Source organism: Aythya marila (genome assembly GCF_965140915.1).
Source record: "Aythya marila genome assembly, chromosome: 8".
NCBI lineage: Eukaryota > Metazoa > Chordata > Aves > Anseriformes > Anatidae > Aythya > Aythya marila.
The window spans coordinates 32896464-32911517 of record NC_139049.1 but is presented as its reverse complement, the minus strand read 5'-3'; the positions used below and the strand labels follow the sequence as shown (position 1 = coordinate 32911517).

The 15054-nt window shown below is 47.6% G+C and overlaps 1 long non-coding RNA gene across 5 annotated transcripts; it reads right to left on the bottom strand.

Moving 5' to 3' along the window:
* Positions 1 to 6239: 6239 nt before the first annotated feature.
* Positions 6240 to 13519, bottom strand: LOC309881054. Of its 5 annotated transcripts, none has more exons than XR_014318067.1 (11): positions 13396 to 13519; positions 13189 to 13250; positions 12852 to 12912; positions 12641 to 12691; positions 12434 to 12510; positions 12156 to 12196; positions 11835 to 11900; positions 10458 to 11746; positions 10289 to 10338; positions 9802 to 9895; positions 6240 to 8885 (listed from the first exon to the last, which is right to left on the bottom strand). It is a non-coding gene; the product is annotated as an uncharacterized lncRNA (long non-coding RNA). The 5 variants fall into 5 exon arrangements; XR_014318068.1 differs by lacking the exon at positions 6240 to 8885 and adding an exon at positions 9557 to 9692; XR_014318069.1 differs by lacking the exons at positions 6240 to 8885; positions 9802 to 9895 and adding an exon at positions 10119 to 10189.
* Between the last annotated feature and the right edge of the window lie 1535 nt (positions 13520 to 15054).

The window sequence follows — 15054 nt, the reverse complement described above, 5'->3', positions numbered from 1 at the left end:
CTAACCCCTAACCCTAACCCCTAACCCTAACCCCTAACCCAACCCTAACCCTAACCCTAACCCTAACCCTAACCCTAACCCTAACCCTAACCCTAACCCTAACGGATCTAACCCTAACCCTAACCCTAACCCCTAACCCTAACCCTAACCCTAACCCTAACCCTAACCCTAAAACCCTAACCCTAACCCTAACCCTAACCCTAACCCTAATGACCCTGACCCTGACCCTAACCCTAATGACCCTAACCCTAACCCTAACCCTAACCCTAACCCTAATGACCCTAACCCTAATGACCCTAACCCTAACCCTAACGGATCTAACCCTAACCCTAACCCTAACCCTAACCCTAACCCTAACCCTAATGGCGGATCTAACCCTAACCCTAACCCTAACCCTAACCCTAACCCTAACCCTAACCCTAATGGGAGGCCCGCGGAACCCTAACCCTAACCCTAACCCTAACGGCGGATCTAACCCTAACCCTAACCCTAACCCTAGCCCTAACCCTAACCCTAATGACCCTAACCCTAACGACCCTAACCCTAACGACCCTAACCCTAACCCTCTAACCCTAACCCTAAACCCTAACCCTAAACCCTAACCCTAACCCTCTAACCCTCTAACCCTCACCCTCACCCCTAACCCTGACCCTGACCCTAATGACCCTGACCCTAATGACCCTAACCCTAATGACCCTAACCCTAACCCTAACCCTAACGGCGGATCTAACCCTAACCCTAAACCCTAACCCTAACCCCTAACCCCGACCCTAACCCTAGACCCTGACCCTAACCCTCTAACCCTAACAGACCCTAACCCTAGACCCTAAACCCAACCCTCACCCTAACCCCTAACCCCTAACCCTAATCCTGACCCTGATCCTGACCCTAACCCTAACCCCTAACCCTAATGGCGCCCTAACCCTAACCATGACCCTAACCCTAATGACCCTAACCCTAACCCACTAACCCTAACGGATCTAACCCTAACCCCTAACCCTAATACCCTAACCCCTAACCCTAATGGCTGCCTGCGCCCACCCTAACCCTAACCCTCTAACCCTAAGACACTAACCCCTAACCCTAACCCCAACCCCCCTAACCCTAACCCCTAACCCAACCCTAACCCTAACAGACCCTAACCCCAACCCCTAACCCCAACCCTAACCAGAACCCTCAACCCTAACCCAAACCCTGACCCTGATGACCCTAACCCTAACGGATCTAACCCTAACCCTCTAACCCTCACCCTAACCCAACCTCTAACCCTAACCCTAACCACTAACACTAACCCTAACCCTAGTTCCCGAGAACTACATTTCCCGGTATGCTCTGGGCACCCAACATGGCCTCCCGGAAGTCCAGAGTCCGAGAACTTAATTTCCCGGTGTGCTCTGGGCACCCAACATGGCCTCCCGGAAGTCCAGAGTCCGAGAACTTCATTTCCCGGTGTGCTCTGGGCACCCAACATGGCCTCCCGGAAGTCCAGAGTCCGAGAACTTCATTTCCCGGTATGCTCTGGGAACCAAACATGGCCTCCCGGACGTTCAGAGTCCAAAAACTACACCTCCCACCATGCTTTGGGCACTCAACATGGCCTCCCGGAAGTTCAGAGTCCGAGAACTACATCTCCCGGCATACTCTGGGTAAATAACATGGCCTCCCGGAAGCCCGGTGCCGGAAAACTACGCCTACCAGCATTCCCCAGGCAGCTGGCTTGATCAATCACAGGCCGAGTGTTCGAGAAATACATTTACCGGCACTCACTGTAACCCAAGCACTTACCGGCCTTTCAAAAAAGCCTCAAGCCGTAACACTAAAAAACTTTGAAACCCCTACAGGCATAACCCAAGCTATTTACCACACTAAACCCCTGAAGTACTATGCCTAAAAGCCCTAACCCAAACACTTAAGACGCTCAAAACCCAAACCCAAAACATTAGGATTCTCAAAGCCCTAAACAACAAAATTAGAACGCTTGAAGCCTTAACCCCAAAATTAAGATGCACAAAACCCAAAGCCAAAACAGTAGGATGCTCAAAACCGTAACTCTAAACATTAGGACGCTCAAAACACAAACCAAAACCCAAAACTTTAGGACGCTCTAAGCACAAACTGAAAACATGAAGACACACAAAACTTTAACCCAAAAATTAGGATGCTTAAAACCCAAAGCCCTAACACAAAACATTAGGATGCTCAACACCATAACCCAAAAAACTAGGATGCTCAAAACCCTAACCCTGGAGAACCTAACCTGAAAAAAAAAAAAAAAAAAAAAAGAGGATCTTAACACACTAACCCTAAGTAACTGACCAAAAATAAAACCCTAGGACCCTAACCCTAAAAAACATAGCAACACTCCATCCCAAAAAAAAACAAAAAAAACAAAAACAAAAAACAAAAAAACCTCTAAAACACTAAAACACTAACCCTGAAACCATTAAAACCCTGTTAAAACTCCAACCCAGTTATACACCAGTTACCTCCCTTAAGGGATATAGAGGAGCTCTCTCAGATACGGCAGTACTACTTCTTGTGCATGCAGCCGGTGGTCGGTCTCATTCTCGTGCTGATGGTGTTGAAAGCTGGGGCAATGGTGGTACTGCTGGAGATACCACAGCCACCGGAGGTGGATTGTTAGGATATGGAGATGGTAGGTTATCCAACGGCTCCCGTTTATTATCTTTTCCTTTTTCCTGTTCTTGTTCTTCTTCAAATTTCTTATCTGCTTTTAGTGTAAATATTGAGGCTGGAAAAGGACATGAAGTCCTCCTGATGCATAATCCTGCATAATCACTTTCTTCCCAGCAAAAAGGTTCCCTCGAATTAACATGTGTATTTAAGGCCTGACAAATACAGTCTTCAAAGGATCCAAAAGCAGGCTGAAAGATATGTGGTGTTAAAGGCTCCTTTGGCCATTCTATCACACAATACTGGACCGTTTTTTATTTACTTTTTCCTTTTCTGGGGCCCCTCTCATTCCAATTTCTAACCGTTATTCCTAATGGACTTTCTGGTGGTATGTCTGGTAATTTGCTCCCTTTCTTCTGGTCCCTGGTCTTCGATTTTGTCTGACCCATCTAGGAATGTTACTGTGGCAATTCCCACAGCCCTTGGTTACCTTAATAAGAGTGTCTTAGGGAGGATTTAAGATCTATCACCCACCCACAAATCCTATAGGAATCCCTTCGTTCCTTCACTGGCCAAGTCCCTAGCAGGAGATTGGAACCGTGGTTAGAAGACCTCCACAATCGCTTCGGAACTGAATTCCGTCTCAGTCACACTCTTACACACACAGGCAACCGAAACCCACCCAACAGAACAGTATACGCTTTAAACGCTTATGACTCCATTGTCTTCATTCAGATCTTCACACGCAGAATTACGGGCAAAATATAGTGCTGCAGCCAGCAAGGGAACTGAAAAAAAATCAAAACCTTTGCTTACCTTTATTCAGGTTCAAGATGCCATTAGTCCCGACCTGACTCGAACAGCAGCCACCAAATGGTGGGGCGCCTCTCCTAGATAAAGTAAGAATTCAGGAACCAAAGCCCTCCCGGACAAGCCCCCAGTTGTCATACATGACTGGGTCCCAAATTGGATTGCAATTAAATTTTACAATTTATTAAATGAATAGAGGTAAACAAGCAGTTGTGCACAAACAGATATACTGTGACAGCTGCCCTTCAGCACGTGCCCAGAGGCAGACTGGATGTCTTTGCCTAAACAGTCCGGACAATGTATTAGTACACCCATGCACTGCCACGTTAGCTGTCATCGCTAACTGCCAGGCAGGACAGCTCCAGACCAAACACATACACACACAGGCACGCCACAAACACTAAAACAAAACACACAACACAAGGCACAAGAAAAAGTGAGTCCCAGAGGGAAGCCCTATGGCAACAGCAAGTCAGAACAGGTGCTCTGCAGCAGACCCCAGGAGAGACTCAACAATCAGTCGCATCGCACCCGAAGGCTGCCGCACACTCTGAGAAACCAAACCTACCAGTCCTGAGCAGCTCCCCACCTCCTCCTGCCAACCACGCTCAGCACACACACTATTTGCCCCTAAAAAAAACAAAACCTTAGAACATACACACACGAAAAAAAAACATCTGAGATCCATAAATGCCAAAAAGACGTGCACGCACAGCAGCCCCTGCAGAGGTAATCACAGACTTACCCTTTGCAGAGGAAAGAGCAGACTCTGATACAACCCTGCTCAGGCTCTTGGTAACACTGCATCTAAACTGCCAAGCCACATGTAGCATGAAATGAAGCTGGTTTTAGTCCCCTGGAAAATTACACAAGTAGGTTTGTACATCTAGAGATTAAAATATAGCTCAAAAAACAGAAGCGTATCCCACCATCGCAAAGAACAGTGAGCCAGCAACCTCTACTAAATATCCCTCTGTTAAGTGAATTCCAAGGACTTATAAATCCAGAAATCCATAGACTCCAGCCTGCCTAGAGAACCCTGCAGCTGACTGAAGGAAAACAAAGCACTTATCCCAAAGAGCAGCCTAGGCAGAAGGAGCTCTCTGATGCCATGCCTGGGGCTCATATACCATTTGGCCCTGCCCAGCACCCAAACCCAATCACATTGTAAAGGGGAGGGACAAAGCACAAGGAGGTAGGAGCAGACCAGGAGCAGCAGATTTTCATTTTCTTTTTTTTTTTTTTTTTTTTAAATCTGCTTTACCTGAACAACATGCAGAGGACAAGAGACCTGGGGTGTTTCTAGAAGCAACAATCCCCATGCTTTTGCTGCAGCTTTTAATATTAAAAGGACAACACAACCAGTCAAGTAACTGGAACTTTTTCAAATGGAATTACGTCAAACAGGTTCATCATCACTTGCAAAAACAGAGAACCAGCATTCACTAGCATGCCAGAGCTAATACCCACCTCCTGCACAACGCTCACTACTACTAATGCAACATATCATTGTGCAATACCTCTCTGTTCCTGGTTCCTTTAACTCACCTGCTCAGTAGCTCCAACTGAGAAATGTGCCCGGTCAGCACCACGCTGAAATGTGCCCGAACAGACTTATTCTTCAGTGATGAAGAAGGTGACCCTGCTCAGTCTCTTGGCAGTACTGCACTTATGTGGTCAAGAAACCGTACCCCACGGTTTCCCAAAAACAACGTACCTGGCAACCCCTCATAAACATACCTCAAATATGTGAATTCCATGCACATAAAGCCTAGAAGGCTTTATGGTCTAAAGACTCGACAGACAGCAAACACACAGGCAAAAGCTCCAGAAATATAACAAACCGCCCCTAACCCTGAGAAAGGCCACTGCTTATATGCCCAATGCTGCCATTTTCAGATACATGCTCACACAGGGAGCCTCCATGATACATTTCTCCTAAACCCTGCTCCATCACTTTGCCACCAAGGTTGTGACTTTGATAAGATTTGACATATAGGCAAAGACTCACAAAAAGCCCTGTAATTCTGCAAAAATCATAAGGGACCCAGAAACACAAAGCAAACACACAAAATAACATCGCCATACTATCTGTAAAACTGCTGTAATAACTACTCACCTGAGGAAGAGCTGCGTGCAATACAGGCACCTACTACTTAGATTGCTTTACTATGACAGATCCTACCAGTTGCCACCTCGAAAAGATATGCGTACCGGTTTCTACTTGAAAATGCATCAGTCCATAGACTCTGACCCACCTAAAGAACCCTGCAACTGACTGAAGGAAAAACAAAGCACTTACCCCAAAGAGCAGCCCAGGCAGAAGCAGCTCTCTGATGGCACACCTGCAACTCAGTTACTATTAGGTCCCACCTGGAACCTGAAGCCAATCACATGGGAAAGTGCAGGGGGAAAGCACAAAAAAAGCAGAAAGAAGAGGAACAGCAGCTGTGGTTTTATTACCTTATTTATATGGCTTAGCTCAACAGCATGCAGAGTGCAGACATGAGAACTGGGGTGTTTCTAGAAGCTACAATCTGTTGTCGACGGAAGGAAGACACAGACGCTCAATATGAGTGAACAGTGAACTTCAACTTTAATGGATAGCTCAGTCGCCTTTTATCTAGTTTGAACATAATCAACTCATACATATTGCAAAAACTAAGCTCAGGATTGGCTAACACTTTCCTATCTTGTCAGTTAGTTCCTCCCTCTTTTAGCTACCGTCCCGCCTTAGGGACTTTCGCAACCACACAAGGGCATCGTGTCCTTGTGGCTTAATTGGTTCTCAACCGGCTGCGCACGTGCCCAGGCTCATATGAGTTGAGTACGGTACCTCCCCTAGCCCATGACCTCCTAACTGCTCAACATCCACGTGTCCTACCTCACTTAACCATTCCTCCACAATTCCCCCGTTTTTATTTTGTGCTACAAATACCTTCTCTGTGAGTTGCTCTAGTTTCTTAGTTAGGCAGTTAAAGGTTACATATGCAGCAATTATAATCAATATAATTATAAGTAGAAAGCAAAGTCCCTCTTTAACTAACAAAACCCATCCACCCATGTTCCCAAAAACAGATTTAAGCCAACCTTCAAACCAACTATCTTGTACTACAATTTTTTGTGTATGATCCCTTAACCATTTCAACTGGTCGTGAATTGACTGACCATGGTCGGAAAGATTAAAGCAACACATTCCTTCTACATCTTCACACCCATGTCCCTGAGCCAAGAACAAGAAATCAATAGCGGCCCTATTTTGCAGCACAGCGTGCCTTAGGCTTTCCGTGTCTTGCGACATTTCAGAAAGAACTTGTGTGGTTACATTTGACTGTTTAACAGCCCAACAAGCAAGCTTATTTATGCTAGCCAAAGCGTGTGCAGTTCCTACAGTCAGAAAAAGATCCATTAAGCAGAGTAATACGGGCAGAGTATGGTGCTAACATTTCACTCAGTTCCTTTGGATCCCCTATCGGGACCCCAAACAAGCATGTTCTGAAAGGGTACATAACATAACACAACTATACAACTTAACCCTAATAACACTACAATTACTGTAAGCACTTAATGGTAACACAATTAATAGTAAGTAACACAACTTAGTAGTAACACACTTAAACCTAATCACTTGATGGTGATCAAAGGCTGTTCTTGATAGTCGTCGAGGTGTCACAGCCCATGTCATTGTCAGAATGATTATCAGGAACCTCTTCCTGGTCGTCTTCGGCGTGTGCAGATTCTAAAGCTGCTTCAGTCCACTTTGCAGTGATCCACTGGGTACCTGTTTCTGGCACCACTTCAAAATCTCTATAACATTTTATAACATTTTTGCAAGTAACTCTTTAACCACATTTATCACAATACTACATGCAATGATGATTGACACCACAGTGAACAAAATCCTTAATCCCTCTTTGACTAATCCCAGTAACCATCTATGCATTGTTTCAAACAAATCAGTGAACCATTGATTGAAAGGATTGATACCATATTGACTCTTTCTCATGTGCTCTTTCAAGAAAGTAATGGATTTGTGAATTGACTCATTACAATCAAAAAGTTTTAAACAGTACGTTCCCTTAAGTTTCTCCAAGTGGCTACTTCGCACAATGACTCCATACTTGTGAAACATGATTTTGCTCGACCAGTACTAATTTCCTATGATTTCAGCCTGCACTATGGCAATAAATGCGCTCTCACTAACACAGTACACAGCACACTCACACACCCAGAGGCCTCTGGCACATCTCACTCTCAATCATACCACAACCTCAATCATACCACATGAATATAATTTAGAATGATAAGCAAACAAACAAGTATTGCCTCTCATTGTGTTCCTCGTGAAGTGACTTGCAACACTTTGTTTTAAAACCTTACCCTTACACAAATACTTTCAACACAAAATACCTGGACATTTAAGAATAACACATACAATTATTAACACTCCAGTTAGTATCCCTTTTTCATTGCAAGGTAAACCTCTTATAAAAAGAATGCCAGAGAGAAGCAGTACAGCCGCCGCTGCTTCCATGGTTACATCAGACAGGCTGCAGGGTCCTGATGTCCGTCCCTCTGCTCTGTGCCGACTCGCCACACGGTGAGGGTCAGCTGCCATTCGATTCCGCGGAACTCCGAGCGCAGCACTGCTCGTGGCGGTGACTGAGGGGGGGGGAGGCTCCCACTGCCCCGTAGCCCCCTGAGGCAGCGTTATCGTTCTCACTGAAGGCGGCAGTGGGCAATCCCCAGCTCCAACACTTCCCGGCAATCCCAGTCGCTCTGTAGCAGCAGTAGCGACTCTCTGCTCAGCCTGATGTATAACTAAGGCATTAGTGACTGCTCTCCAAGGCTTCAATAATTTTTTAGCAGCCTTATTTTCATTAATAACTTCATCAAACAATTTGTCCCCAAATTTACGCCACTCTGTTTGTTGAAAAACTGTATCAGGATTGATAAAACAACCCTGCATTACTCCATATGCTAATAATCCTGGTAAATCCTTTTTGCAGTCTATATCTGAAGTGATCCACTTTTCTAAAAAGCATTCGAGCAAAGCATACGCCGCTTGTCTCTCCATACCTTTATATACGTTGGTTGCAGCCTTTGCAAAGACCTCGGCGGCGCTTCTCCGGCGGGACCCTTTATAGGCTCATCCCGGGTGCGGGGACTCCCTTCCACCTTCCGAGCTGTGGGTGCGGGGACTCCAAGTTTTCGTCCCTTTCACCTTTCAGACCTCGGCGACGCGTGACCGGCGGGATCCTCTCCCGGGTGCGGGGACTCCACGTCCCTTTCACCTTCCCGACGCGGGTGAGGGGATTCTTGTCCCTTCCACCTCCTGGGCTGCGTTGCAGGACCGGTTCCTCCCTTATTCCGTCCAACCGTGGCCCAGGATCACCGCCAGCAGTGTCCAAATCCCATTCAGATCGGTCCCTGTTCGGGCGCTATTTGTTGTCGACAGAAGGAAGACACAGACGCTCAATATGAGTGAACAGTGAACTTCAACTTTAATGGATAGCTCAGTCGCCTTTTATCTAGTTTGAACATAATCAACTCATACATATTGCAAAAACTAAGCTCAGGATTGGCTAACACTTTCCTATCTTGTCAGTTAGTTCCTCCCTCTTTTAGCTACCGTCCCGCCTTAGGGACTTTCCCAACCACACAAGGGCATCGTGTCCTTGGGCCTGATTGGTTCTCAACCAGCTGCGCACGTGCCCAGGCTCATATGAGTTGAGTACGGTACCTCCCCTAGCCCATGACCTCCTAACTGCTCAACATCCACGTGTCCTACCTCACTTAACCATTCCTCCACAACAATCCCCATGCTTTTGCTACAGCTTTGAATATTAAAAGGACAAAATGACCAAGCAAGTAGCTGATTTTTTTTTTTCATCTGGAATTAGCTCAAGCTTTTATTTACATAGAAAGAAAAGTCTAGGAGCAGAACTGATTACATGCCAAAAAAGAATTCAATTCCATTCCACTCACAGGAAAAATCACTTACTTAAGTAAGCTGAGAACCAAAAGGCTATGCTGATGTGTTAAAACACATTAAAGGACACTGGGTCCAGGCCCTCCGCTGCACCCACTTAAAATCCATCCCTACACTCACCAAGGCGCAACCCCAACCCGAACACAGACGCAGCATTTCAGCTTCAACACAGTTTTGGGAACTGGTAGAAAGGACACCTCATCCTCAGCAAGGTGTGCTCAGGCTACACAGGACAGGGCTTTGGGCACCTCTTTGCCTACCAAAGAAGACAGCCATCAGCACCTGCTATGTTCCGATTCTAAAGACTAACATCACAGCCCACATTGCCTGGGACACCTGATAAACAGAAGAGAAAGCAGCCATACCGTTTTCAAGCCGTCCCTGCATGTGTTGCTCCTTGATGATCTGCAACCTCTTCTCAAATCCTCAACCGCTTCTGTGGAGAGCCTGCCATGGCACCTGCAAAGCAAGATGGATACCCTTCGCAGTCACCTCGTGCTACTTGGCAGTTCTGCTCCAATCCAGCTCACAAACAGCCAGCCCTTCTCGTGCTGCTCTTTAGAGTGCAGCTTAGCCCCTCTGAGCCTGTGCGACTCACCTGTGAAACAAAAAGAAAAGCATAGGCCTAAGCAGCATCCAAAGCCACAGCACAGCTAGGACAGTTACTCTCATCTGCTCCCTTACCTCTGCTCCCTCACCTGCCCTCGAGGCAGATGCTTCCATCTGCTCTCTTAAGCCAGCTACAACACACCTCTGAAATATAAACAGGATTTTTACTGTATTTTGTGTAGTTAACTAACTGCAGTGACAACTGCACCCCTAAAGTGCCTGCTACATCTGTTCATCACTCACCTTGCCGAAAGCAGCTATGCTCAAGTCCCACGTTGTACACTGTGTTGCAGCTTTAACAAATGAAAACAGTCACAATATAATCATTCAGCGGCCTGCATTAGCACCCATCCCTCAACAACAGCAGGGACCCCATTTACAAATTATTGTTTCAAAACAGCAACCCCATTACCTCAGCACCTCAGAAGTAGATCAAGCCTGTCACTGAGCTGCCTACCCAGTGCTGAACAGTTCCAGATGGAGCTCTTTCCTGTGACAGGTTCCAAAAGGTTTACACTCTACTGGGGATAGGAAAGAAATAAGAATAAACATTTCAAAACCCCATATCTGTAACCTTTCAAGATTCAACAGACCTCCTCAAGCACACCGTTCAAGCGCTTATGCGAGCAGCTGCTCACAAGCAGATATACTCTCCCACCTCCACATCTGCCAAACACCACAGAGATGACTGTGCCAGCTGCCCTTCAGTACGTGCCCAGAGGCAGACCGGATGTCTTCGCCAAAACAGTCCGGACAATGTATTAGTACACCCATGCACTGCCACATTAATCACTAACTGCCAGGCAGGACAGCTCCAGACCAAACACATACACACACAGCGACGCCACAAACACTACAAAACACACAACACAAGGCGCAAGAAAAAGAGACCCCCGGAGGGAAGCCCTATGGCAACAGCAAGTCAGAACAGGTGCTCTGCACCAGACCCTAGAGAAGACTCAAATGTCATGACACGCGACTGGAAGCAACTGCCAGAACTGGGATGATGGAGGCCTAAAAAGCCTGCCTTCAAGACAACAGACCAGAAGGATGGGGACTGAAAACCCCATAAGACGATGCTTAGGAATTCAATTCCCAACAAGAGCTCCTGATGCGGCCCAGATGACTTCTGCAAGAGTGAGGATGGAAACAGACGCGATCTCAAACCGAATATGATGCACGAGACCTGAAACAGAACTGCTCTTTAAGCAGTGACTGCAACACAAGAAGTGCTCAGATCAGAGTCATGATGACAAAACAAGCACTGAGGCCCTTCAGCACCACTACCAAGTTGCCTGTCTAGTCAGTCCAGTGTCAAAAGCTAGGAGGATATCAAGACCCGAGAAGCACAGAACAGACATCGCAGAAGCAACACAAGACAGGCGAACAGAAGGAAACTGTCCTGCCTGGCACACGCACTCACGCTACAAAATAATCCCACTTCTTCTATTAGCCTGGTGACCCAGCCACAAGCAGCCTGAACGTGACCCAGCCTGAACCACCCTCACCGTGGAACCAAGTCTATTCAGCCAGCTGGCTCCATGCTGCTCTGGCTCCCAGCTCCCATTAGCCACCCCAGATATGCAAATACCAGGTGCCCCCCAACTTAGCTCTCAGGTTGCTGCATGGTAAAGTCCCTCCGCCTCAAGAAATGCACAGGCACCGATTGTCATCTTAGTCAATTGCCAGGCTCATCATCAGCTGCAAAAACAGAGTAACAGCATTCACTAGGACGCTGGCCCCATTGCTCACCTTCTCCACAATGCTGACTACTGCTAATGCAACATACGATTGTGCTCACGTGTTCCTCTCCGAGTCCAAGCTCCAACAGTGCAGCCAGTATCATCCACACCACCTGGGAAAACAAAGGGATTAAATGATCGTTGCGTTCACAAGTCACCCAATGGTGTTGTTTTTTTTTTGTTCTTGTTATTGTTGTTTTGTGTGTGTGTTTCCTGTATTTTTTTTTAAATCTGCTTTAGCTCAACAACATGCAGAGTGCAAACAAGAGAACTGGGGAGTTTCTAGAAGCAACAATCCCCATGCTTTTGCTGCAGCTTTGAATATTAAAAAGACAATACGACCCAGCAAGTAACTGGAACTTTCTTACCTGGAATTAGCTCAAACTTTTATTTACGCAGAAAGAAAAATCTAGGAGCAAAACAGATTATACACCAACAAAATTGAGTCCATTCCATCCCCAGAAAAAAAAATCACATACTCTCATCCCCTCCTGTACCTCAGCCGCTTGCCTGCCCCACATGGCAGATGTTTCCATCTGTTCTCTTTACCCACTTATAGCACCTCTAAAAGCCCAACTGGAATTTTACTCTGTTGGATGTAGGAAAATAACTGCAGTGACAACCGCGCCCCAAAAACAACAGTTACCTCTGCTCATCATGCACCAGAGTCACTGCAGAGGCAGCTCGGGTCAAGACGTCCTGCACTGCGCACTGCGTTTCACCCTCAACAAAGGAGAAAGACAAGCAGAAGATAAACATTCAGCTGACAGCAGTAGCACCCATCCCTCAACAACAAAAGGGACCCCATCTTTAGTTTTATCCTTTCAAAACAGCAGGCCACTTGCCTCTGTACCTGCAAATTAGGTCCAAGCTTGAAAGGAGCGGCCAGCATCACCCACGCCACCTGGGAACACAAAAGGACACAATGACCACTCTTCTTGCGAGCAACCACCTGCCACACTGCTCCTCTATCCCAAACAGCCTCACTTCGGACCCTCACAGGGAAACACCTGAGCGTCTTCCCTTCGCTTCGGATAAGGGATGACCAGGCTGACAACACTCACCTTCCCTCAGAGCTTTGTGACATGAGGATTTCCCTTCCCTGTCCACGACTGCTCAAAGCACCTGTAGAGACAAGAGAAAAGCACACTCTGAGGCACCTCACAGCCACAGCGTACCTGCTGCAATAATACCTCTCTCTTCCCAGCTCCGGTACTTCAGCTGCTCACCAGCTCTAACTGAGATTCTTTGCTCACAGTGCCACAGCAAACTCCACCCGGGCCACACAACACACACTACACAAGCTACAATGGCTAAGACACACAAGCTGCAACGTTCCCGCCCAACAATCAGTCGCATCACACAGGAATAATGCCACACACTCCTCGAAACCAAACCTACCAGTCTTCAGCAGCTCCCCACCTCCTCCTACCAACCACGCTCAGCAAACACACTATTTGCCCCTGAAAAAAAAAAAAACAAAAACTTAGAACATACACACACACACGCACAAAAAAAAAAAAAAAAAACAAAAAAACAGCTGAGGTCCACAAATGCCAAGAAGACGTGCACACACAGCAGCCCCAGCAGGAGTAATCACAGACTTACCCTTTGCAGAGGAAAGAGCAGACTCTGATACAACCCTGCTCAGTCTCTTGGTAATGCTGCACCTACGCTGTCAAGCCACACATAGCATGTAATCAAGCTGGTGTAACTCTCCAGGGGACTAAAACAAGTGTTTTTATACATGTAGTGATTAAAATATGGCTCAAAAACAGGAGCATATATGTGACCATCCCAAAAAACAGTGAGCCAGCAAACTCTACTAAATATCCCTCTATTCCAAGCACTTCGAAATCTAGAATTCCAACCACTTAGAAATCTAGAATTCCATGGACTCCAGCCTGTCTAGAAAACCCTGCAACTGACTGAAGGAAACACAAAGCACTTACCCCCAAAGAGCAGCCCAGGCAGAAGGAGCTCTCTGATGCCATGCCTGGGGCTCATATACCTTTTGGCCCCACCCAGAACCCAAACCAAATCACCTGGGAATGATGAGGGGCAAAGCACAAGAAAGTAGAAAGAGAACAAGAGAAGTAGCTGTGGTTTTTTTCTTTCTTTTTCAAAAATCAGCTTTATCTCAAAAGAATGCAGAGAGCAGACAAGATATCTCTGGTAATTCTAGAAGCAAAAATCCCTTTTTGCTTTCTCTGCAGGTTTTAATATTGAATTGACAATATCACCAAGCTAGTAACTGAAACTTTCTCAACTGGAATTAGTTTAAACAGACTCATCCCCATCTGTAAACACAGAGAACCAGCATTCACCAGCATGCCAGCCCTAATACCCACCTCCTGCACAACACTCACTACTACTAATGCAACATACCATTGTGCAACACCTCTCTGTTCCCAGCTCCTTTACCTCCCCTGCTCAGTAGCTCCAACTGAGAAATGGGCCCGGGCGGCGCCGCGCTTAAATGGGCCCGGGCGGCGCCGCGCTTAAATGGGCCCGGGCGGCGCCGCGCTTAAATGGGCCCGGGCGGCGCCGCGCTTAAATGGGCCCGGGCGGCGCCGCGCTTAAATGGGCCCGGGCGGCGCCGCGCTTAAATGGGCCCGGGCGGCGCCGCGCTTAAATGGGCCCGGGCGGCGCCGCGCTTAAATGGGCCCGGGCGGCGCCGCGCTTAAATGGGCCCGGGCGGCGCCGCGCTTAAATGGGCCCGGGCGGCGCCGCGCTTAAATGGGCCCGGGCGGCGCCGCGCTTAAATGGGCCCGGGCGGCGCCGCGCTTAAATGGGCCCGGGCGGCGCCGCGCTTAAATGGGCCCGGGCGGCGCCGCGCTTAAATGGGCCCGGGCGGCGCCGCGCTTAAATGGGCCCGGGCGGCGCCGCGCTTAAATGGGCCCGGGCGGCGCCGCGCTTAAATGGGCCCGGGCGGCGCCGCGCTTAAATGGGCCCGGGCGGCGCCGCGCTTAAATGGGCCCGGGCGGCGCCGCGCTTAAATGGGCCCGGGCGGCGCCGCGCTTAAATGGGCCCGGGCGGCGCCGCGCTTAAATGGGCCCGGGCGGCGCCGCGCTTAAATGGGCCCAAACAGACTTATTCTCTAGAGATAAAGGAGGTGATCCTGCTCACTCTCTAGGCACTACTGCACTTATGTAGTCAAGGAACCCTTCCCACGGTTTCCCAAAAACAACGTACCTTTTCTTTTTCTTTATATCCTTTATTTACATAGAAAGAAAATCTAGGAGCAGAACTGATTACACGCCAAAA